Source organism: Schistocerca piceifrons, chromosome 2 (genome assembly GCF_021461385.2).
Source record: "Schistocerca piceifrons isolate TAMUIC-IGC-003096 chromosome 2, iqSchPice1.1, whole genome shotgun sequence".
Classification (NCBI taxonomy): Eukaryota; Metazoa; Arthropoda; class Insecta; order Orthoptera; family Acrididae; genus Schistocerca; species Schistocerca piceifrons.
In genome coordinates, this window is record NC_060139.1 from 463,774,863 (window position 1) to 463,800,866 (window position 26,004).

The 26,004-nt window shown below is 41.8% G+C and overlaps 1 protein-coding gene across 1 annotated transcript in view; it reads left to right on the forward strand.

Annotated features, from left to right (window-relative positions):
• LOC124775484 (allatostatin-A receptor-like) overlaps positions 1–26,004 on the forward strand; it is a 58,466-nt gene that overhangs the window by 13,878 nt on the left and 18,584 nt on the right. The window lies entirely within an intron of this gene.

Below are 26,004 nucleotides of genomic sequence, written 5' to 3' on the forward strand. Positions count from 1 at the left end.
AAGCTCTCTTTAATTTTCCTGTAGGCAGCATCTATCTTACCCCATGTGATGTATGTTTCTACATCCTTACATTTGTCCTCTAGCTACTCCTGCTTAACTATTTTGCACTTCCTGCCGATCTCATCTTTTAAACGTTTGTATTCTCTTTCGCCTGCTTCATTTATTGCATTTTTATATTTTCTTCTTTCATCGATTAAATTTATCTCTTGTGTTACTCAAGGATTTCTACTAGCCCCCGTCTTTTTACCTACTTGATCCTCTGCTGCCTTCATTATATCATCTCTCAGAGCTACCCATTAATCTTCTACTGTATTCTTTTTCCATGTTCTTGTCACTCGTTCTCTGATTCTCCCTCTGAAACCTTCTGCAACCTCTGCTGTTTTCAGCTTGTCCAGGTTCCATCTCCATAAATTCCTGTCTTTTTGCAGCTTCTTCAGTTTTAATCTGCAAATGTGGACACGTGTGAATTCTGAGTACATCTTTTGTGCGTAGCCCATTTTCAGAATATTAACCTTATGAGAACATAAAATGATTTATACTCAGCCGGAAAACGCGAAGTCCTGGCCAAATGTTCCATGATTGTGGAGAAAACAGTTCCAACCAAGAACTATATTTTTCACAATACTAGCAAGAAGCACCTTCATAGGTTCAATATAGCTCATGAGCCTTGAAAAGGATTTCTACCCCTCTTAGAATGACATGTGACTCCTGGTCATTCCCACGTTGACGTACATTTAATGGTTGGTTTATCGATTTAACAAACGTTACAAATTGGATTGGATGAACATTAGACTACAATAAAAAGCGAATGGAAACAACAAAATGAATCAGATTTTTTACATGACCCTTGCCAGTCGGTATCACCCTGAGGTTCTGCACGCTGTGAAGGCAGACGCCGAGAAATCCTAGAAACAAATGGCAACGCACCACGCTATCCCTTAAAACTTATGGTAAGAGAAACCGCTTAAGATGACTTTTCCATCGCTAATCTTTGTGTCAGCAAAAACGTTGGTACACCAGTTTTTTAATGACCTAGAAATGTATCAGATACCGGTATGTACGTGATGGAACGATATGAGAAATGATGAAATAAGCGAAGATGAAACGGACTTATTACAACCAGAGATTTACCATTCTTCACTGAAGCATCTGAGGATATCAACAACTTATTTCCGAATTCGTCGTTTTAATTCATACAGTTCTTCAGTAATCCCTGTAACCTCAACTCTTATGGTAGACCCACACAAAAAGTGCATAAACTTGCTAATGGGCGCTAAAACTGTTTGTAGCTCATCCATCCTGAACAACAGCAATAAATTGTCTAATGTCGGAGACAGTGGAACAGCATATATCCTTGTGATAACAGGATTATCTAACATTTACCGCACTGCTGTCACTGACACCCTCGCATCAACACACTGTCGTACATTCCACTTTACAGAAATAATGCGCTACCGAAATCCCGTGAGCTGTGGCCAGGGGATGTCTCCGAAATATCTTTTGCTCTAGGGATGCTCAGCCTACGAGGTATGTAAGTGAACTTCTGTGAAATCTGTAAAATGGCGGATAGCTGCTGGCAGGGTTGAAACTAAGCGGCTATAAGTAATTCTCTCGGGGAAAATGATAGGCGTACATCTATAGTTATTCTAGCCATTTCATGAGCTTCTGTTGAGACATGCTGTCCTGAACTATGAACCAGCCTGTGCGATGCCTGTCTTAACTCATAGGGACAAGGTAGTGTGATACCTTCAAATACTAATATGTTTAAAGTGGATCGATGGAGTACACTAGAAATGCATTAAATACCTGTAAAACTGAATGCCAAATACTTAACATGTACATTTATTATATAACCTCCTAGTTAAACGTGAGACTCACGTGGTCATCAAAGAAAGATGCGAGTAATACAAATGCTCCTCGGAATATCTGAAAGCACACAGCACATACTGAGTCTCACATATGGTCAAAGCTCGGTCCGGAAAGGGTGTCCAAGCTACTTAACGAAACAAGTACCAACAAGCGATACTAAATGGTTATTCCAAAAACACGGATCCAGTTTAATTAATATTCACGAAATGTGAATCGCATATGAGTAATCTATATACAGATGAACACAAAGTTTCTAAGTTGACAGACACGGGTTATAATTCAGCAGTGTATCTCCCTCCTGCTGGTCATGTTCTCATTTTGACTCATGCGGTCGGCCCGTGCTTCGACCTTTGGTGAGACGACCAGTTTGTTGAAGTTGCTCGAAGCAACGCCTGGGGCTTTTCCTAGTAGGTGGAAGAATCAAAGATAAAATGCCCTCTGTGTTGAAACTGCTCGCTAACTTCTTCAAAACTCGAAGCACCGTGTGCTGGTGCACGGGTGCCGCCTTTCGACTGATGCGCACTGGCTGGCAACGGGCGCGAAGACGATCGCTGTCGTTTACAACTCGTTACCATTCTATCGGCGGTAAACGAAACTTTAGATCCTCTTTTTTTCCAAAGGTATATAAAGTATTCATTTCAGATTTGTAATTCATTAAATACAAATTAATTACATTGGATCCGTCCTTTTGAGTAATCGCCAATACCGAACTGGCGAGAAGGACCTACATAAGTTCAAAATAAATTATGACACTTGAATGGCACAGTCCTTATGTCCAGCATATATTGTTGTGCACTAATTTCTCCCTCTATTATCCCACATGGCGCTGACCATACTCAAAGTGAGATACATCTAACGAGTTGTTCAGCAATCTGGCGTAACGGGTATTCGTACGTATCTGATATTCGAAGCTCGAGTTAAACATGACGGCATGGATTGCGTAAGTCTGAGGGAAATAAAATAGGACAAGTTGTTGTTATTTTTAGCATAGTAAAAATAAGATGGCAAGCTTACAATTCTTACTCCATTTTCTTTTATCTCAACATGTTATTAAAACCCGTCTTTCTACGTATCACTGCGTTGGTTAGTTTTCTAACTGTAACAGTTCAGCTTTCAGAATCTTATCGCGTTAGTTTGTAAAGTCAGGCTTGGGTAACGCTATACTAAAAGAGAATAGGCGTGCATGTCCTGGAAGAATAAGATGGAAGAATCTGAAATGAACAAGAAGATAAGGAATGGAAAGAAACCGCGGACTGGATTGAAGAACAAGTATCAGAAGGTTTTACGTGTTCTTTGCTGGGCAGCAGGAAAGGAAGAAAAAGGAAACCAGAAGTAAGGAGTAACAAGTAAGGAGGAGCACAAGAGTCATCGGAGGTTGTCTCGAATGAAATACAGCCCACAGTTGTACTAAATTATGTTTATTTTAAACCTTGACCATGGATTCTGCTACAATAATATAGCCTTCTTCAGAAGTCACACACACTAATAAATGAAAAATGTCGTAGCCCAGCTGCGGCGTCAAGACCAATAAAACAACTTCAACAGACATAAGCCTGTTTCGGACAGAAGTAAAATTACAAATGGCAAATTTTACACAGAGCACAACATAATCATAGCTAACACTTGGTTTAAGAATCATGAAAGAAGGTTGTATACATGGAAGAACCCTGGAGATACTAAAAGTATCAGATAGATTATATAATGGTAAGACAGAGATTTAGGAACCAGGTTTTAAATTGTAAGACATTTCCAGGGGCAGATGTGGACTCTGACCACAATCTATTGGTTATGACCTGTAGATTAAAACTGAAGAAACTGCAAAAAGGTGGGAATTTAAGGAGATGGGACATGGAAAAACTGAAACAACCAGAGGTTGTACAGAGTTTCAGGGAGAGCATAAGGGAGCAATTGACAGGAATGGGGAAAAGAAATACAGTAGAAGAAGAATGGGTAGCTTTGAGGGATGAAGTAGTGAAGGCAGCAGAGGATCAAGTAGGTAAAAAGACGAGGGCTTGTAGAAATCCTTGGGTAACAGAAGAAATATTGAATTTAATTGATGAAAGGAGAAAATATAAAAATGCAGTAAATGACGCAAGCAAAAAGGAATACAAACGGCTCAAAAATGAGATCGACAGGAAGTCCGAAATGGCTAAGCAGGGATGGCTAGAAGACAAATGTAAGGATGTAGAGGCTTGTCTCACTAGGGGTAAGATAGATACTGCCTACAGGAAAATTAAAGAGACCTTTGTAGATGAGAGAACGACTTGTATAAATATCAAGAGCTCAGATGGAAACCCAGTTCTAAGCAAAGAAGGGAAAGCAGAAAGGTGGAAGGAGTATATAGAGGGTCTATACAAGGGCGATGTGCTCGAGGACAATATTATGGAAATGGAAGAGGATGTAGATGAAGGTGAAATGGGAGATACGATACTGCGTGAAGAGTTTGACAGAGCACTGAATGACCTGAGTCGAAACAAGGCCCCCGGAGTAGACAACATTCCATTGGAACTACTGACGGCCTTGGGAGAGCCAGTCCTGACAAAACTCTACCATCTGGTGAGCAAGATGTATGAAACAGGCGAAATACCCTCGGACTTAAAGAAGAATATAATAATTCCAATCACAAAGAAAGCAGGTGTTGACAGATGTGAAAATTACCGAACTATCAGTTTAAAAAGTCACAGCTGCAAAATACTAACACGAATTCTTTACAGACGAATGGAAAAACTAGTAGAAGCCAACCTCGGGGAAGATCAGTTTGGATTCCGTAGAAACACTGGAACACGTGAGGCAATACTGACCTTACGTCTTATCTTAGAAGAAAGATTAAGGAAAGGCAAACCTACGTTTCTAGCATTTGTAGACTTAGAGAAAGCTTTTGACAATGTTGACTGGAATACTTTCTTTCAAATTCTAAAGGTGGCAGGGGTAAAATACAGGGAGCGAAAGGCTATTTACAATTTGTACAGAAGCCAGATGGCAGTTATAAGAGTCGAGGGACATGAAAGGGAAGCAGTGGTTGGGAAGGGAGTAAGACAGGGTTGTAGCCTCTCCCCGATGTTGTTCAATCTGTGTATTGAGCAAGCAGTAAAGGAAACAAAAGAAAAATTCGGAGTAGGTATTAAAATCCATGGAGAAGAAATAAAAACTTTGAGGTTCGCTGATGACATTGTAATTTTGTCAGAGACAGCAAAGGACTTGGAAGAGCAGTTGAACGGAATGGACAGTGTCTTGAAAGGAGGATATAAGATGAACATCAACAAAAGCAAAACGAAGATAATGGAATGTAGTCGAATTAAGTCGTGTGATGCTGAGGGAATTAGATTAGGAAATGAGACACTTAAAGTAGTAAAGGAGTTTTGCTATTTGGGGAGCAAAATAACTGATGATGGTCGAAGTAGAGAGGATTTAAAATGTAGACTGGCAATGGCAAGCATATCGTTTCTGATGAAGAGAAATTTGTTAACATCGAGTATAGATTTAAGTGTCAGGAAGTCATTTCTGAAAGTATTTGTATGGAGTGTAGCCATGTATGGAAGTGAAACATGGACGATAAATAGTTTGGACAAGAAGAGAATAGAAGCATTCGAAATGTGGTGCTGCAGAAGAATGCTGAAGATTAGATGGGTAGATCACATAACTAATGAGGAAGTATTGAATAGGATTGGGGAGAAGAGAAGTTTGTGGCACAACTTGACCAGAAGACGGGATCGGTTGGTAGGACATGTTCTGAGGTATCAAGGGATCACCAATTTAGTATTGGAGGGCAGCGTGGAGGGTAAAAATCGTAGAGGGAGACCAAGAGATGAATACACAAAGCAGATTCAGAAGGATGTAGATTGCAGTAGGTACTGGGAGATCAAGAAGCTTGCGCAGGATAGAGTAACATGGAGAGCTGCATCAAACCAGTCTCAGGACTAAAGACCACAACAACAACAACCGTATGTCCTCCGCCACTACCACTGTTATACTGATCGGAGGTGTTGGACGTTTCCAGCATTCGTGACGGTGATTACGATAAGTAGTTTACTGGTGCACTGAAATCATTACCTACACCTAAAGAGCTATGTTCCATCTATGGAGAAGTAGGGAAAATAGGTGGAATTGTGGTGCACATGTGTTTGGTACTCTACTTGTTTTGAAGACGCTGCATATTCTGGACAAGACACGCCAAGAATAAGTTTGTGATTACTCGTTACCCAAGAAATGGTCAAACTAATTGTTGAACTGTGAGAATGAAAGTGATTACACATTCCAAGCTGTTAGAAATAAAAGTTTACTGTGCAGTCACTGGTTTATTTTCTCACAACCCGTTTAGAAGGTCCATGCCATAATCTTCAGGTGCAAAATTGTATTTTTACGTCCCTGGTGTTAATGTAGAGCACAGACCCATTTCCACAGCAGCAGATCAAATGCAAGGTAGGATATCTTTCGTCTTTTGCTGGTGATCAAGTGCTTTTTCAGGAAAGTAATGATAAAAAAACACCAATTTGTAGCAGTAAAGCATACGTGTAAGGAAAGTAGGGGATAAAATGCTGCCTACTGGTACGTGCAACAAGTAACAGTGTTTAGCATCTTTTGGATTCTACTTCCCTCTTATGTACACTTTACTCTTACAAATTCGTTATTTTAAGTTCCAGCTGCCTTTTCTGCAAAACCATTTTCTTCCATTCCCCTCAGGCCTGCTGTAACTTTGTTGGTCCATGTCATTTATGTTCCTGGGTTTCTATCAAAAACGTTAAAATCATTTTTGTTATTCTCATCTAACCTTTTTGGTGTCCATAGAATACAACTCTTCTCTTCCTCATTCATTCCAGTTTTTCATAAACTTATGTATTACTTCTTAATTTCCGTTTGTCATATTTGACTCAAACATTTTTCTGATTATTTCGTTTCCTTCTTTTCTATGTCACCTAATTGTCTGACTTTATTTAACGAAAGGCATTCTGAAGCACAAAGAAATTCTGTTCTAATAAACACGTTGTAGTGTCGGAGTTTTGCGTTTATGGACATAGATTCCTTGTTATGCAGATTCTTTCTTAACTGAGTAGCCACCTCCGGTTTCCTGTCGTCATTAAGTTAGCTTCTTTGTTCAAAGCATCTGGTTGTATTATTTCACATGAATATTTCAATTTTGTAGTCTTTTTTATTCTCTCACTATCAGTTTCCATGTATTTTGGTGGCTCCTTCGCATCTGCCATATACTCTTTATTCAGAAGATATTCATAGTCCCGCTTTTCAAGCTGTCTCCTGTAGGAGATTCATCTGCATTGTCGCATTTTCATAGATTCAGCTAGATGAAAAGATCGTCGGCAAAACCAAACAATAAATACACAGGTTATCCCCTTTTCCCCCTACAGCTGTTCTTTTAATTCCTTCTTCTTCTTTTCTAGTACACTATTCAAAAGCAGTGGGGACAATCCATCTCCTTGCCTTACACAAGTTTTATCACAAAAACCTTGGAGATTTCGCCTAAAAATTCACTTTTGCACTTTCTGATTGCAAATTTTAGATTAAAAATTTGTTCCACGCAGGATCGACCTACTTCAAAATCTCCTTGGACTCTTCTACTGTTCCAGTTGATTGTCCTCTCTGTTTTGTGATGCTTTTGAAAGAATTTTGTAACTCATTGCAAGGAGGAAAATTTCTCTATAGTTGTTGGGGTCAGTTTTCTCTTCTTTTTTGTGGATTGGGTGAATTAATGCTGTCTTATAATCCTATGGTATAGCTTCTGTTCCCCAGAGTTTTTGAAAGATTTCATGTAGCTTCTTGACTGTTCCAACAATTGCAGTTTTCCACATTTCAGCATTCACTAAATCTTCCCCTGGGGCTTTATAATTCTTCAAACCTTTAATGACACTTTAATTCTGAGTTTGTGTAAGCGCATCCTCGATTTTGTTCTTGAAATTTTGGTTTTGGTTTCTCACAATTTAAAAACAACTTGAAGTAGCTTGCAAATATTTTTCTTGGTTGTTTAGGGCGAATTCTCCGTCTTATTTCCTTTCCAGTCTGCACGTTGAAATTCCCTAGTACAATTTTAACGTTCTTCAATGGAACCTTTCATGGTTCGTGTTCCAGTGATTCCCAGAAGCTTTCCTCTTTTTCTGTATTCCCTTTAGTGTCCTCATTTATTGGAACAAGGCAGTTTGTAAAGGTAGAAGAGAACAGAAAGAATTGAGAGCCCTTCACTTGCAGGATAAGAACCTATGACCGAATTAACTATTGTTCTGCTTACCACGAGTCCTGTTCCTAGATATGGAATGCCTTTTCCCATTGGATTCTAGTCTTTCTTTCCATTCAGAATCCTGTATCCCTATGATTCTATCATCAATAGATATAGCTTCTTGAAGAGCCAAAAGTAGTATTTTCTATTCGTCTAATACTTTAATATCAGCTTTTCTTTCTCTGTTTTCAAAAGTGAATATTTGTTTAAGATGCCAAATAAGAATTTCCTCTTTGTTCTTGATTTTCCTGTAGGGTTCCAGAATATTGTGAGTTCTCTACCTTGCACGTTGCTCTAGGATTATGATGGGCTGGTTGCACCAGTTCCTGCGATGCAGGATTTCCTTCGTAGCTTACCTCCTGGGGTAGTTGCATTTGCAGAAATATCCGTCATGCATAAACTATTTGATCTTCTTGTTGGGGAACTGGTACGTGCCAATTCACATCTAAAACAGAGACTCCAGAGTGTTATTACAGCCACCCCTCACATGGGGTACTAATGCTGACCAAATGCCGCCCGATACGGGAACAAAGGCGTTTGGATTTTAGTTTGTAGCATTGGCGGCCGAAGACTTCCGGCATAAGAAGTCAGCCTCATTCTGCCAACGGCCTTGTCAAAGAGGTCGGAGGAGCGGATAGAGATTCAAGGCACTCTCTTGTCCTAGGGGTGGGAAATTGCCCCTAAAGGCGGAAGAATCAGCAATGATCAACGACATGAGGATGCAGAAGGCAATGGAAACCACTGCAGTAAAGACACGTAACGTGTATCCACAGGACATGTGACCTATAATTGAAGAAGTGTCATGATGATCTCTCCATTGGCAAAAGATTCCGGAATAGTCCCCCATTCGGATCCCTGGGAGGGGACTGCCAAGGGGGAGGTTACCTTGAGAAAAAGATTGAATAATCAACGAAAGGATAACGTTCTACGAGTCGGGGCGTGGAATGTCAGAAGCTTGAACGTGGTAGGGAAACTAGAAAATCTGAAAAGGGAAATGCAAAGGCTCAATCTAGATATAGTAGGGGTCAGTGAAGTGAAGTGGAAGGAAGACAAGGATTTCTGGTCAGATGAGTATCGGGTAATATCAACAGCAGCAGAAAATGGTATAACAGGTGTAGGATTCGTTATGAAGAGGAAGGTAGGGCAGAGGGTGTGTTACTATGAACAGTTCAGTGACCGGGTTGTTCTAATCAGAATCGACAGCAGACCAACACCGACAACGATAGTTCAGGTATACATGCCGAGGTCGCAAGCTGAAGATGAACAGATAGAGAAAGTGTATGAGGATATTGAAAGGGTAATGCAGTATGTAAAGGGGGACCAAAATCTAATAGTCATGGGTGACTGGAATGCAGTTGTAGGGGAAGGAGTAGAAGAAAAGGTTACAGGAGAATATGGGCTTGGGACTAGGACTGAAAGAGGAGAAAGACTAACTGAGTTCTGTAACAACTTTCAGCTAGTAATAGCGAATACCCTGTTCAAGAATCACAAGAGGAGGAGGTATACTTGGAAAAGGCCGGGAGATACGGGAAGAATTCAATTAGATTACATCATGGTCAGACAGAGATTCCGAAATCAGATATTGGATTGTAAGGCGTACCCAGGAGCAGATATAGACTCAGATCACAATATAGTAGTGATGAAAAGTAGGCTGAAGTTCAAGACAAAAAAATGGTTCAAATGGCTCTGAGCACTATGGGACTCAACTGCTGAGGTCATTAGTCCCCTAGTACTTAGAACTAGTTAAACCTAACTAACCTAAGAACATCACAAATATCCATGCCCGAGGCAGGATTCGAACCTGCGACCGTAGCGGTCTTGCGGTTCCAGACTGCAGCGCCTTCAACCGCACGGCCACTTCGGCCGGCAGTTCAAGACATTAGTCAGGAAGAATCAATACGCAAAGATATGGGATACGGAAGTACTAAGGAATGACGAGATACGTTTGAAGTTCTCTAACGCTATAGATACAGTAATAAGGAATAGCGCAGTAGGCAGTACAGTTGAAGAGGAATGGGCATCTCTAAAAAGGGCCATCACAGAAGTTGGGAAGGAAAACATAGGTACAAAGAAGGTAGCTGCGAAGAAACCATGGGTAACAGAAGAAATACTTCAGTTGATTGATGAAAGGAGGGAGTACAAACATGTTCCGGGAAAATCAAAAATACAGAAATACAAGTCGCTGAGGAATGAAATAAATAGGAAGTGCAGGGAAGCTAAGACGAAATGGCTGCAGGAAAAATGTGAAGACATCGAAAAAGATACGATTGTCGGAAGGACAGACTCAGCATACAGGAAAGTCAAAACAACCTTGGGTGACATTAAAAGCAACGGTGGTAACATTAAGAGTGCAACAGGAATTCCACTGTTAAATGCAGAGGAGAGAGCAGATAGGTGGAAAGAATACACTGAAAGCCTCTATGAGGGTGAAGATTTGTCTCATGTGATAGAAGAAGAAACAGGAGTCGATTTACAAGAGATAGGGGATCCAGTATTAGAATTGGAATTTAAAAGAGCTTTGGAGGACTTACGGTCAAATAAGGCAGAAGGGATAGATAACATTCCATCAGAATTTCTAAAATCATTGGGGGAAGTGGCAACAAAACGACTATTGACGCTTGTGTGTAGAATATATGAGTCTGGCGATATACCATCTGACTTTCGGAAAAGCATCATCCACACAATCCCGAAGACAGCAAGAGCTGACAAGTGCGAGAACTATCACACAATCAGCTTAACAGCTCATGCATCGAAGCTGCTTACAAGAGAAAATTGAGAATGCGCTAGATGACGATCAGTTTGGCTTTAGGAAACGTAAAGGGACGAGAGAGGCAATTCTGACGTTACGGCTAATAATGGAAGCAAGGCTAAAGAAAAATCAAGACACTTTCATAGGATTTGTCGACCTGGAAAAAGCGTTCGACAATATAAAATGGTGCAAGCTGTTCGAGATTCAGAAAAAAATAGGGGTAAGCTATAGGGAGAGACGGGTCATATACAATATGTACAACAAATAATAAGAGTGGACGATCAAGAACGAAGTGCTCGTATTAAGAAGGGTGTAAGACAAGGCTGTAGCCTTTCGCCCCTACTCTTCAATCTGTACATCGAGGAAGCAATGACGGAAATAAAAGAAAGGTTCAGGAGTGGAATTAAAATACAAGGTGAAAGGATATCAATGATACGATTCGCTGATGACATTGCTATCCTGAGTGAAAGTGAAGAAGAATTAAATGATCTGCTGAACGGAATGAACAGTCTAATGAGTACACAGTATGGTTTGAGAGTAAATCGGAGAAAGACGAAGGTAATGAGAAGTAGTAGAAATGAGAACAGCGAGAAACTTAACATCAGGATTGATGGTCACGAAGTCAATGAAGTTAAGGAATTCTGCTACCTAGGCAGTAAAATAACCAATGACGGACGGAGCAAGGAGGACATCAAAAGCAGACTCGCTATGGCAAAAAAAGCATTTCTGGCCAAGAGAAGTCTACTAATATCAAATACCGGCCTTAATTTGAGGAAGAAATTTCTGAGGATGTACGTCTGGAGTACAGCATTGTATGGTAGTGAAACATGGACTGTGGGAAAACCGGAACAGAAGAGAATCGAAGCATTTGAGATGTGGTGCTATAGACGAATGTTGAAAATTAGGTGGACTGATAAGGTAAGGAATGAGGAGGTTCTACGCAGAATCGGAGAGGAAAGGAATATGTGGAAAACACTGATAAGGAGAAGGGACGGGATGATAGGACATCTGATAAGACATGAGGGAATGACTTCCATGGTACTAGAGGGAGCTGTAGAGGGCAAAAACTGTAGAGGAAGACAGAGATTGGAATACGTCAAGCAAATAATTGAGGACGTAGGTTGCAAGTGCTACTCTGAGATGAAGAGGTTAGCACAGGAAAGGAATTCGTGGAGGGCCGCATCAAACCAGTCAGTAGACTGATGACCAAAAAAAAAAAAAAAAAAAAAACTTTCGCATTGCCGCTAAAACCAAGGTTTCCTCAGCGCCAGTTATGCCCTACCAGTGATTTTCATCACCGTCTTCACTGCCGTTGAGGTCTCCAACGTCAAACTAACAAGCGGACCGCACTAGGTACTATCACCGGGCCGGAGAACAGAGGGTTTTTTAAGGAGGTGTTAATCCTCCCCCTCCGCATCTCATCCTTTCTCAACCGAGCTTGCAACGCCATCGGTGGAGTTTTATTTATATTTATTAACGGCAAAGTGACACGTAATTTACACGGCGATTATTTTCACGCGCACATACTTAATAACTTCGCAAGCACAAAGTTCCCCAAACACTGGGGATAATTACCACGTGAGGGAGGGAATTCATCTTATATTTGCAGATAAACGTTATTGTACTGCTTGTCAGATTCACCGGTAAATGATTAAATATAGTAAAAGTAGAGATACTTCAACTATTTTGCTTTCAGTTGGTTTTAAGGGAAATTATGACGAATACATAAAAACAATCATTTGTGCTTAAGTAATCAGTTTTCCACCATTTTTCCTTAATTCTTGGTTGTCAAATTTTACAAATTCTGGAAAATTCCACTGAGTGAAAGTTTTATTGGAAAACTGCGCTGGAAACACCAAACTGCACAAAGTGAACCCACGTTCCTCTAAATATTTGCCAGCCCTCAGTAATATACGGTTCCGCATGGTGGTCGATGCAGACGCCACCGATTCCTGAAACAAATACCAGCACGCTATGTCACCTGAAGCTCTTAACTACCGGACGAAACGGCCAAAACTCAGTAAACAACCGCGAAGCAGTCTTACATCGAATAAGTTATGTGCCGCTGTGCGAACGAACTATTTCATTCCTATAGGCTTAGAGAGGTAGAAATTCATCCAGCCTTAACTCGTTTGTGATATAGAATTCTAAGTGATGATAAAAGTAGGAATGAGAATAAACACTCCTTCCAAAAAGAACCTACGAATGGCAAGACTCAATACTTTGTCCAGCACAGAGTTTTATTCTTCCAAGAATTTTCAGTCTGCACGATAGTTTAACGGGGATCTCAGTCGAAAAATTAGGGCGGTAAATTGACAGGCTGCAAAATAAAGCTAGATGCATACTGCGAAAGATGGGCTCTGTGATGTTATACCTCAGCCCTCGGCCATCTGAAAACGTCGACCTGTAGAGAAATGGAGATTGGCTGGAGCTGAGTCGTGACGTGGCAATCCCTATTGACTTTTGAGAGCTTGTAAAACTTGACAATGCAGCGGATCTAACTGGCAGATCTGCTACCTCTCTGATCTCCAGTTCTCGTTACTATGATCAGTAGCGAACGGAGGAGCCAGTATTAGCCGAGTCTGATCAATTTATTGGTGATTAATAACAACGGTCTAGAGGTGGGAAAATGGGACACGAGGAAGATGAGCAGAATCAAGATAGGTAGTGCGTTATTCAGCATTATTTCTGTAGGAGTACAAAAGAGTGGATGTAACATGAGGAACTGTGTCTTCCAAACAGGGAGCAAGTATTATATAATGCCTATCGTCGACATCGCACTTATACTGTAGGAAGTGTCAGTGAATTACGTAAAGTGACATTCTTTAAAATCGCGAAGGGCAGGAGAAGATCTTGGTACAGAGCCTTTCGGTGTCATTCAACATTTAAATCAAACATATCATTCGCACAGATCGGAGATTAGGTTAAATTAGCCAGTACAGAAGCAAGTAATTTAGATTTGTTGGAACTAGGCAAGATATTAAGGCGAATAAATGTTACCCTTTAGTTATTTTTTACTTTCAGCTTTTTATATTCAAATAATTAGTGTTTCAGCGCTGTTAAGTCTTTCTTCTAGTGGACTATGTATCGCAGGAACAAATGAACTTCAGAAAGTCTTTGTTGTTAGACAACGGCTCATAGGCACGGGTACTTAACTTTTACATCTACATGTACATTTATACTCCGCAAGCCACCCAACGGTGTGTGGCGGAGGGCACTTTACGTGCCATTGTCATTACCTCCCTTTCCTGTTCCAGTCGCGTATGGTTCGCGGGAAGAACGACTGTCTGAAAGCCTCCGTGCGCGCTCTAATCTCTCTAATTTTACATTCGTGATCTCCTCAGGAGGTATAAGTAGGGGGAAGCAATATATTCGATACCTCATCCAGTACCGAGCGAGGTGGCGCAGTGGCTAGCACACTGGACTCGCATTCGGGAGGACGACGGTTCAATCCCGCGTCCGGCCATCCTGATTTAGGTTTTCCGTGATTTCCCTAAATCACTCCAGGCAAATGCCGGGATGGTTCCTTTGAAAGGGCACGGCCGACTTCCTTCTCCGTCCTTCCCTAATCCGATGAGACCGATGACCTCGCTGTTTGGTCTCTTCCCCCCAAACCAACCAACCAACCTCATCCAGTAACGCGCCCTCTCGAAACCTGGCGAGCAAGCTACACCACGATGCAGAGCGCCTCTCTTGCAGAGTCTGCCACTTGAGTTTGTTTAACATCTCCGTAACGCTATCACGGTTACCAAATAACCCTGTGACGAAACGCGCCGCTCTTCTTTCGATCTTCTCTATCTCCTCCGTCAACCCGATCTGGTATGGATCCCACACTGATGAGCAATACTCGAGTATAGGCCGAACGAGTGTTTTGTAAGCCACCTCCTTTGTTGATGGACTACATTTTCTAAGCACTCTCCCAATGAATCTCAACCTGGGACCCGCCTTACCAACAATTAATTTTATATGATCATTCTACTTCAAATCGTTCCGCACGCGTACTCCCAGATATTTTGCAGAAGTAACTGCTACCAGTGTTTGTTCCGCTATCATATAATCATACAATAAAGGATCCTTCTTTCTATGTATTCGCAATACATTACATTTGTCTATGTTAAGGGTCAGTTGCCACTCCCTGCACCAAGGGCCTATCCGATGCAGATCTCCCTGCATTTCGCTACAATTTTCTAATGCTGCAACTTCTCTGTATACTACATCATCATCCGCGAAAAGCCGCATGGAACTTCCGACACTATCTACTAGGTCATTTATATACATTGTGAAAAGCAATGGTCCCATAACACTCCCCTGTGGCACGCCAGAGGTTACTTTAACGTCTGTAGACGTCTCTCCATTGATAACAACATGCTGTGGTCTGTTTGCTAAAAACTCTTCAATCCAGCCACACAGCTGGTCTGATATTCCGTAGGCTCTTACTTTGTTTATCAGGCGACAGTGCGGAACTGTATCGAACGCCTTCCGGAAGTCAAGAAAAATAGCATCTACCTGGGAGCCTGTATCTAATATTTTCTGGGTCTCATGAACAAATAAAGCGAGTTGGGTCTCACACGATCGTTGTTTCCGGAATCCATGTTGATTCCTACATAGTAGATTCTGGTTTTCCAAAAACGACATGATACTCGAGCAAAAAACATGTTCTAAAATTCTACAACTTTTCCTCTCGCTTGAAAGTTTCAAATATTGGTAGGGATTTTAGATTAATTAAGCCCACCTGTAAGTGTACCGCAGAGCTTCATGGTCCATGCATTCTAGGAGACAATATGGCTGGTAACATTAACTGCCGTGAAAATTTTTTCCAAGTGAACAAAGGAAGAGTTTTCGGGGTAATTAGTGGCAGGAAATAACTGTGCAAGTCTCTCTGTTTCTGCACAACTAGTGAAACCTGTATCTATGTGCACGTGCTTACTGTAGTACAGAATATCTTCCACCTGCAACTTCCCCCTCCTTCTTCCCCTTTACCGAACTGACTATTCTTTGACGCGTCAGGATGTGTCCTGTTCTGTACTTCCTTGAGAATTACTCAGACTACCCATCTCATCGTCGGCATACTTTTGTAGCAGTACATTTGAAAAGCATCTATTCTACTCTTCCCTGAACTGTCTCTAACAGCATCAGCAAACCTCAAAGTTTTTTGTTGCTTTTAGGTCATCCCATTCAACCATCTACATACGTAATATACTTCAAGCCGTCTTCCTGAACTTTAATTCGCTTTCCTAATTTCTGCTGGATTTCTTTTACTGCTTGCGTAATTTTCAGACTGAATAACAGCGGGGGGGAGACTGAAACCCTGCCTTCTCACCTCCTGTTCCATTTCATCTCCTTCCACTCTTATAACTGCTGTTTCTGTACAAGATGTAGATAACATTCTAATTCCTGCTTTGTATCCCTGCTGCCTTCAGAATTTCAAAGAGTATGTTCCAGTCAACACTGTCAAAAAATTTCTCCAAACCTAGAAATGCTGCAGACATAGTTCTATCTTTCTTCAGACTATCTTATAAGATAAGACAGTACTTCCTTGCATTTCCTCACATAACTGCAAAATCCAAACAGATCTTTCCCATGGCCAGCAGCTGCTAATGTTCCCATTCTTCCATATAGAGGGTAACTCAGCTGCTGCTACCAATGACATTTTATGCAAGCCTACATGACAGAACAATTTTGTTGGCCACAACGCTCTACAGATGTGAAGCACATGGTCAGAATCTCGCTGAATAATTGGTAAAATAGACGAAGACATCTTAGAGCTATTGCACAAATATTGTTTATGAAACTAGTTTAATTCATTAACGCAGCGTGTCATATATTAATCTTTTCATTGGGTTGTATACCGGGAAGTTGTTGTTTCCACGCTTCTCGTCAAAATGATATACGATGATGATGATGATGCTTGGTTTGTGGGGCGCTCAACTGCGCGGTTATCAGCGCTCGTACGAATTCCCAACCTTTGCTCAGCCCAATCGCGCCACTTCCAAGAATGATGATGAAATGATGAGGACAACACAAATACCCAGCCATCTCGACGCAGGCGAAAATTCCTGACCCCGCCGGGAATCGAAGCCGGGACCTCGTGCTCGGGAAGCGAGAACGCTACCGCGAGACCACGAGCTGCAGGCTCATTTTGATGTATCCAGACAATTTCATTGTATCTGATGATGAAACACGCTTCATAAGACAACGTTTCTAAACTATTTACGAAAGATTAAGTACTATAATCAGAGCAAACATCCAAAACTTGTATTACTACACCACTAATTAAACAGGAAAAAGTAAGGTACATCTTGATCCAAAAAAATGTGTAACTAATGGCCAATTCCACTTGTATTTTTTACAGTTTGATTCCGATTGCTAACATTCGCCCAGTGCTCCGAGAGGTAACTTAAACCGATTTTGTGGCTGTCATCTGTTTAGATAGTTTTCCTGATACAGTAATAGTGCGGTTGCGTAAAACGACATCGACAGAGGCAGCAGAGTGACCCATATAACTCGAATCAATATTTTGCAACCATGACTGTTACATAATGGTTCGTTAATATTCATACCAGTCAACGACTGCCTTCTTTATAACTGGAATTATTACATTGTTCTAGAAGTCTGCGGGAATTTTTGCTGTCTCACATAAATTGCACCCCAGGTAGAATGTCGTGATATGTTCTTCCAAGGACTTCAGTAATTCTAAGAGAATTTAGTCTGTTCCACATGCCTTGTTTCTAGGTAGGTCTTTTCCTAAGCCTCTCACATTTGTCTCTCAGTGTCTCACTTCTAATCTCTTGTTTATTTATTTTCTTTTCTCTTTAGATTATATCGTCTTCAAGTTCAGTACCTTTCTACAGACCTTCTGTATACTTCTCTTACTGCCAGCTTTCTTTTCTTTGTTCACTACTAGCCTGTCATCTGCGCTCTTGGTATTCACTCGCCTGCTTTTTTGCTCTGAACGATTATTCCATTTTCCTGTCGGCGGCATCTAATTTTCCCATATTCATCGAATGGTTTTACAGCTTTGCATTTTTTTTCTATAGCCATCACAGGTTTGTCTTTCTATAGATCGCGTGCTATCCAAGGATTTCCCCTATTTCATCTCTCAGAGTTAACCACTGGTTGTTATCATTTCCCCTATTTCAACCGTTAACTACTGCTCGCTTTGAGTCTCTCAACACCATCTGGTACTTTTCTTGATTTCTGCAATTCACAACCAACACTTTAACATCCGAGTCCACACCTTTCCCTAGAAATGAAGTGCAGCATAATATCTGATATCAGTATCTCTGTCTCACTGTCATAAAATCTGCCTGAAATCTTCCTGCACCATATCTCTTCCACGAACAGGACCTTCTCTCTTGATTTGTAAACGAAGTGTTAGTAGTGATTAAATTTTTTACTACATTCAGCCTTACGGTCTGAATAATTCATCTCATCACATAAAAGGTGTTCGGAAATTCCCGTTACAAATATCTCGGACTTAAGGGTGGAGTGAGTAGGAGCACACGCCTGAAAACGTACTGACTGCGTTCTACGACGGTTTCGGTTCAGATGCGTAACGCGTCCACATTTGCTGAGGGAAGGAGAAAAATCTCAGAGTTGCTCGTCCCGTTAAGCAGTAGGGTAGACAGGATGACGTGTATTCCGTCAGACGCTCACCTGATGTCACTTAACGCCTGCCTTGCTGTGAGACCTATTCAATGCCCGTGCATCTCCGATAGAGATATGCTGGTACGAGATCTGGCCGCTGTACTGAAGAGACACCACGTAGGCAGCAGAGTGTGTACCAGAACATGCTTCGTACGTCCAATGTAACAACGCTGGTGATCGCCACATCGAGCCGCTGTTGTAATGCATCAGCAGTGTTCTGTACCTACCGTACGCTGGCGTCCTTTTTATTTTGCATAATGTAAACACATAATGTTTAAGTGTTAATACAAAAAATGTCTTTAAGTTGTAAATAGATGTTTCGTTATGTTTCCTTTCGAAGTGTTACCTGATAAGCGTACTGCGTCACGCCGGATTTAATTTCTCAAGCAAAAGTGGATGTGTTAAAAATCTGAATTGCCACCATCGTAGAAAGAAAACGGCACATGGATTTCTATTCACAATATTATGTACTCACTCTTTTCTACAAGTCCTGGATGTTTGTAACGGGAATTTCTGAATACCCTCCATTATTTCAATCCTTCATCATCTGCGGAGCTGGAAGGCATGTGTGTTTGTACTACTGTGGCCGGCGTTGGGTTTGAAACTGCTTTGCATATGTCCAGGCGCTCACAATTTTCCTAATTTTCTCCTACAATTTCTCGTATTTGATTGTTTGTTCAAAACTCTGTTCTCACCTGACCAGAAGTCCTGTTCTTTCTACCACCAGACTTCACTAAGTTGCGCTATATCTAATTTCAGCTCAACCAGTTATCTTTTCAAATTCTCAGGTCTACATACCCGATTAAGGGACCTCAAATTTGATGCTGCGTCATATAGAACGCCAGTTTTGTCTTGATGGCAGCATCTTCCTGAACATTCGGATCCGCTGGAGATCCGAATGGATCTCGTTTATCTCAGAAATGTTTTACTGAAGAGCACGTCATCATTAAACCAGAAATTAGAGCTGCATGTTCTCCGGAAATATCACAGTTGTAGGGTCCCCTTGCTTTCAACCGTTCGTATTACCATCATAACAAGTCCACGTTGATTAATATTACAGGGACAGATTAGTTGATCATTCAGACTGTTGCTCAATTAAGGGCCGCAGCTTTGGCATGGGCCTGGGTTTAGCTTATAGGCAGTGGCGCATCCAATCTTGAGAAGACAATATGCAAAGAAATACAAGACCTGCGACATCGCACCCACGACACACATGCAAAGGGCATTCATGTCTCTCCTCACAGGTTAAACAGGCTCTTGTTTTCAAAATTACCGAACGCAGAAATAATGATCTAGTCTCAATGGGGAGTTGTTTATCAGACGCAGAAACTGCACTGAAACGGAGATAATGACAACAATGATCACTTATTCAACTTCTCCACATTAAATTAGTTAAATATCATACTATCACAAAATAACTATACACATGAAGGTGTTGTTGCCTAAAACACAAATTTTTAAAAGACAAAATAGAATTTTCAGTGAAATAGTTGTTTCTTTGGAATAATATGTTCAAGAATCCAGTAGGATATAATGTGATACCGTGAAATTATCGGCTGTCAGTAAGCTACCAAGCTGCCCTGCCAGCAACACGTCAATGAGCTTCATATGAAACGTACACGTGATAATGTTTGAAGTCTAGAAGGATGCTGGAATGGCGCACTCAGGGGAAAGGAAGATAGTTTAGTAATAATTACATGTCTATTTAATCTTTATAGAAGTACAGGAAAACTGTGGAACACAAATTTACTTAATGAGAACGACTGCAAACAAACTTGCGGTATTTAATCTCATGAAAAAATACCATAAGAACCCCACTCATAAATGCAGTACTCTTAAATATACGCTATGCAAGGTAACGAATCTCATTGGTAGAAATAACAGCATTTTGAACGAATCAGTTGGGAGCAGAATTCTGCTGATTCTCTACACTGGGTCGTGTCGGACCTCCTTCTGCCCGGCGTGCCGCAGCAACTGGACGTGGCATCGACTCAACAAGTTATTGGAAGTTCCCTGCAGAAATTTTGAGCCATTCTGCGTCTACAGCCGTCCAGAATTGCGAAAGTGTTGTCAGTGCAGGATTTTGTGCACGAACTGACTTCTCGTTTACGTCCCATGAATTTTCGATGGGATACATGTAGGAAGATCTTTGTGGCCACATCATTCGCTCGAACTGTCCAGAACGTTCTTCAAACCAATCGCGAACAATTGCGGCCTCATGACATTGCACGTTGTCATCCATAAATGTTCCATCGATGTTTAGGAACATGAAGTCCATGAATGGCTACAGATCGTCTCCAAGTAGCCGAACACAGCTATTTCCAGTCATTGATCGGTTCAGTTGGACCAGAGGACCCAGTCCATTACATGTAAACATTGCCCACACCATTGTGGAACCACTACCGGCTCGCATAATGCCTTGTTGACAACTTGGATCCATGGTTTCGTGGGGTCTGCCCAACAACCCTACCATCATTTCTTACCATCTGAAATCGGGAGTCATATGACCAGGCCACTGCTTTCCAGCCGTCTAGGGTCCAACCGATATGGTCACGAGCCCAGGCGAAGCTGTGCAGGCGCTGTGGTACTGTTAGCAAAGGCACCCGCGTCGATAGTCTGCTGCCATAGTCCATTAACGCGAAATTTCGCTGCACTGTCCTAACGGATACGTTTCTCAGACGTTCCAGGGGTTATTTCACACAATGTTGCTTGTCGGTTAGCACTGACAACTCTACGCAAACGCCGCTGCTCTCGATTCTTAAGTGAAGGTCCTCGACCACTGCGTTGTTCGTAGTGAGAAGTAATGCCTGAAATTTGGTGTTATCGGCACTCAGTTGACACTGTAGACCATGGAATATTGAATTCCTTAACGATTTCCGAGAGGGAACGTCCCATGCTTCTAGCTCCAACTATCATTCCCCGTTCAAAGAATGTTAATTTCCGTCGTGCTGGCATAATCACGTGGGACACCTCTTCACTTGAATCACCTGGGTGCAATGACAGCTCCGGAGCACTGCCCTTTTATACCTTCTGTACGCGATGCCACCGCCACCATCGCTATCCCACGATTTCTGTCACCTGAGCGTATATATACACATCAAAAAACAAATGTTTGCATCACCTCGGTTCCGAGAATTCTGAAACCTGTACAGAAAATTGAAATAGAGATCAACATAAACGTCAGTTCGGCCCTTTTTATTGCTCATGGAAACCACATATTGCATGTTGTACCACCATACAGCGAGGCCTCCAGAGGTGGTCGCCCTGATTGCTGCACATGTCAGTACCTCTAATACCCAGTAGCACATCCTCCTGCATTGATGCATGTCTGTATTTGTCGTGGCATACTATCCACAAGTTCATCAAGGCGCAGTTGATCCAGATTGTCCCACTCCTCAACGGCGATTCGGCGTAGATCCCTCGGAGTGGTTGGTGGGTCACGTCGTCCTTAAACGGCCCTTTTCAGTCTATTCCAGGCATGTTCGATAGAGCTCATGTCTGGAGAACATGCTGGCCACAATAGTCGAGCGATGTCGTTATCCTGAAAGAATACACAAGATGTGTACGATGGGGGCGCGGATTGTCGTCCATGAAGACGAATGCCTCGCCAATATGCTGCCGATATGGTTGCACTATCGGTCGGAGGATGACATTCACGGCTGGTCCCGGCGGAGATTCGAGTCCTCTCTCGGGCATGGGTGTGTGTGTGTTTGTCCTTAGGATAATTTAGGTTAAGTAGTGTGTAAGCTTAGGCAATGATGACCTTAGCAGTCCCATAAGATTTCAAACACATTTTTGATGACATTCACGTTTCGTACAGCCTTACGGCGCCTTCCATGACCACCAGCGGTGTACGTCGCCCCCACATAATGACACCCCAAAACAGCAGGGAACCTCTACCTTGCTGCTCTCGCTGGACAGTGCGTCTGATGCGTTCAGCCTGATCGTGTTACCTCCAAACACGTTTCCGGCATTTCTCTGGTTGAAGGCATATGCGACACTCATCGGTGAAGAGAACGTGATGCCAACACTGAGCGGTCCATTCGGCATGTTGTTGGGCCCATCTGTACCACGCTGCATGGACTTCGCCATGGACGCCAAGAGTGAAGTTGAGCATCATGCAGCCTATTGCGCACAGTTTGATTCGTAACACCACGTCCTGTGGCTGCACGAAAAGCATTATTCAACATGCTGGCGTTGCTTCCAGGGCTCCTCTGAGCCATAATCCGTAGGTAGCGATCACCCACTGCAGTAGCAGCCCTCGTGCGGCCTGAGCGAGGCAAGCTATCGACAGTTCCTGTCTCTCTGTATCTCCTCCACGTCCGAACAACGTCGCTTTGGTTCACTCCGAGACGCCTGGCCACTTCTCTTGTTGACAGTCCTTCCTGGCACGAAGTAAAAATGCGGACGCGATCGAACTGCGGTATTGACCGTCTAGGCATGGTTGAACTACAGACAACACGAGCCTTGTACCTCCTTCATGGTGGAATGACTGGAACTGATCGGTTATCGGACCCCCTCCGTCTAATAGGTGCTGCTCATACATGATTGTTTACAACTTTGGGTGGGTTTAGCCACATCTGCCGGCCGTAGTGGCCGTGCGGTTCTAGGCGCTGCAGTCTGGAACAGCGAGACGGCTACGGTCGCAGGTTCGAATCCTGCCTCGGGCATGGATGTGTGTGATGTCCTTAGGTTAGTTAGGTTTAACTAGTTCTAAGTTCTAGGGGACTAATGACCTCAGAAGTTGAGTCCCATAGTGCTCAGAGCCATTTTAACCATTTTTTTTAGTCACTTCTCTGAACAGTCAAAGGGACTGTGTCTGTGATACAATATCCACAGTCAACGTCTGTCTTCAGTTCTAGGAACCAAGGTGATGCAAAACATTTTTTTTTTTTTGTATGTGTATAATCTTTGACGATGTTGAAGTATTACTACTACATTCCGTTTAGAACTACTTTGAAAACGGAAGAGGAGAATTTAAAGTTACTTAGACAGTGAACTGGATAGAGGTGGAGCATTATCTGTGTTTTAAAAACGTGAAAAACGTAGGATATAGAGAGAGAAGTACTGTTGTAGGAAGCCGGCATTAGGAAGATAGCCACGGCATTGTCAGTGGAAGAGTGTCGGTATCCTATCCAGCTCATATAAGTATATCGAAATGAGAATGGTACAAATGAGATTTGAACACTGCTTTTTTCCAAATATGAGTCCAATAATTTAATCACAACACCTCACGTAGTCACCTGTTTTGGAAGGTGTCCTGTGTTGATCGACGCTAACTAGCAAAAAACTGGAGGACATTAAAGAACTAGCAGCAAAAGAAAAAAGGGGTAAGAGGTTAGGGTTTAATGTCATACCGAAGATAAGATCATTGGACACAGAGCACTAATTAGTATTTGGCAAAACAGCATTAAGAAATCGACTGTGGCCTGTGAAAGGATCCATTTTAGCACTCGCCTTTTCTTCGGAGAAACATTATACGTACTGGATACTTGTGCACAGCTACGTACTGCGGGAATATAGCCCAGCGTCCCACTGTTCTTGAAGTAGACTGATCCTGCGTAGATCTCACTTTTCATATTATCTAAAATAGGAGGTTAGTCCTTGACGCCAAATACTACGCTAATCGCCCGTCCTGTGTGAGAACCTAGAATGCTTATCGCAACGTTACGCTTGTTGAAGAATCGCATGGCGCGTAGTCACTCACTGTTATGTCTGTTGCACGAGTAAATACCGATAACGTCAAGACGTGCTCATCTCTTGTGCTGTCTCTTTTCATGTGTCTATCCTGACAATGTTGTTGATCGTTTGTGGTGTAATGTCTCTGGTCGCACTGACATTCTGTGTAATTTATTACCTTTGGCGCTCCATCGGTGTTAGTATTGACATGTTGAAGGACACCTTTGCTAAGACAGTAGCAGTGGCACTTCCCACTAGGCGCAAAGCCACGGGAGTGAGATATGTTTAATGACCCTTGGCTGTCACTTTCTCACGATATCTGTGCATCAGGCTTCAAAGCAGTGGGCACGAAACCAGTCGTTAGTGTTTTCCCATCGAAAGACCTTTTCTCTTTTGCGACCAGGTAGTTTCTAACTTCTTCTATTGCATTTGAACTCTGGCTCTCTGTATTTCTAAGCAGTATTCTGTTGTTTACTACAAAAAGTCTGTGTTCATTTCTGCCATATCCTCCTTTGCATCTTTCAGCCTGTTAATTTGGCGCTTCTGCTTTCCGTGTATTCTAGGGTTCCATAACGACTCCCTTTGGTGATACGTGTTTGACGTAGCTCTAGACCCTCTCTTTTTCTTAAGGATATTCTAAGTTTTTCAGGTTTCTTATATTTCTCCCCTATAGTTCCTTATTTTATTGTAATTTCTAATTCTTTCTGGCTCTCTAGAATCGTCCTCATAATTTCTTTCTTTTTATTTCCAAATTCTCTAAGTTTGTTTAACAGGAAAAATTCGACGGCATTCAAATATTTTGGTTTCATCACTGAACCGTAGTGCCAGAGTGTTGTATTGATTAAAATTGATATTTTGTTATAAAAATTTTGGCCTAAATAGTACACAGTTTCAAATACTTTTCTTGCTCTTTCCATTACTGCAGCAGCTAGTATCCATATTGGTGTTATCCATTGCTTTAAGTACTTAAGTTTCGGCCTTGTGTTACTTATAACTGGTAAGATATATTTGTGTAAGATCTGTTTTGTTCTATATCTTAGTTATATATTTTCAAATAATATTTTAATTCTGTCTTTTCAGTGATCCGCTTGTATCTTGGTAGTTTGTCTTCTGCCAGTATTACCATGTCATGTGCAAATGCCAGATAGCCGATTTTTACGTTAGAGCATCGTAATGTTATTATTGTTATTATTATCATTAGTGTTATTATTGTCGCCATTCAGAAAGGACAACGTGACCAAGTGCACTACGACAGCGCAGACGTGAAAATAGTAGAGAAACAGACAGTTCCAGACATAATAGATATCTTTAGAGAAGAAACAACGGCTTTACAAACCAACCCATCTCAGAAAGAAAGAAAGAAGGACTGTTTCCGCTCAATCGTCACTTAAGATTGTCGGTTTCTTAAACATAATTTTACAGTAATTGTTTCCAGTTGTGATTCGTATCGGTTAGTACATGTACATAGTACATTCTCCGCAAGTTACTGTAGATTGCGCTGCACACCTTTTGTCCTAGCAGAACATGCGATTTTCTGTCCTGTTCCGCAAGCGCCCACTGAACAATGCAAAATAATTATTTATTCCCATGATCCCTGTGTGAGATACACGATGATGACGGTAGAAAGTTCCCGCAGTGTTCCTCCAGTACAGGTTCCCCAAATTCACCCAATAGGCTTTCGAAAGAACTATGTCACCTTTCTTTTAGTGATTCACGTTTTAGTTACCTGAGTATTTCTGTTACAGTTTCATATGGGCTATGCTGACCTTCTATGATTCTAGCAACACATCTCTGATTTTGTTCAATCTCTGTTGCCATGCCTACTTGATAATCAAGA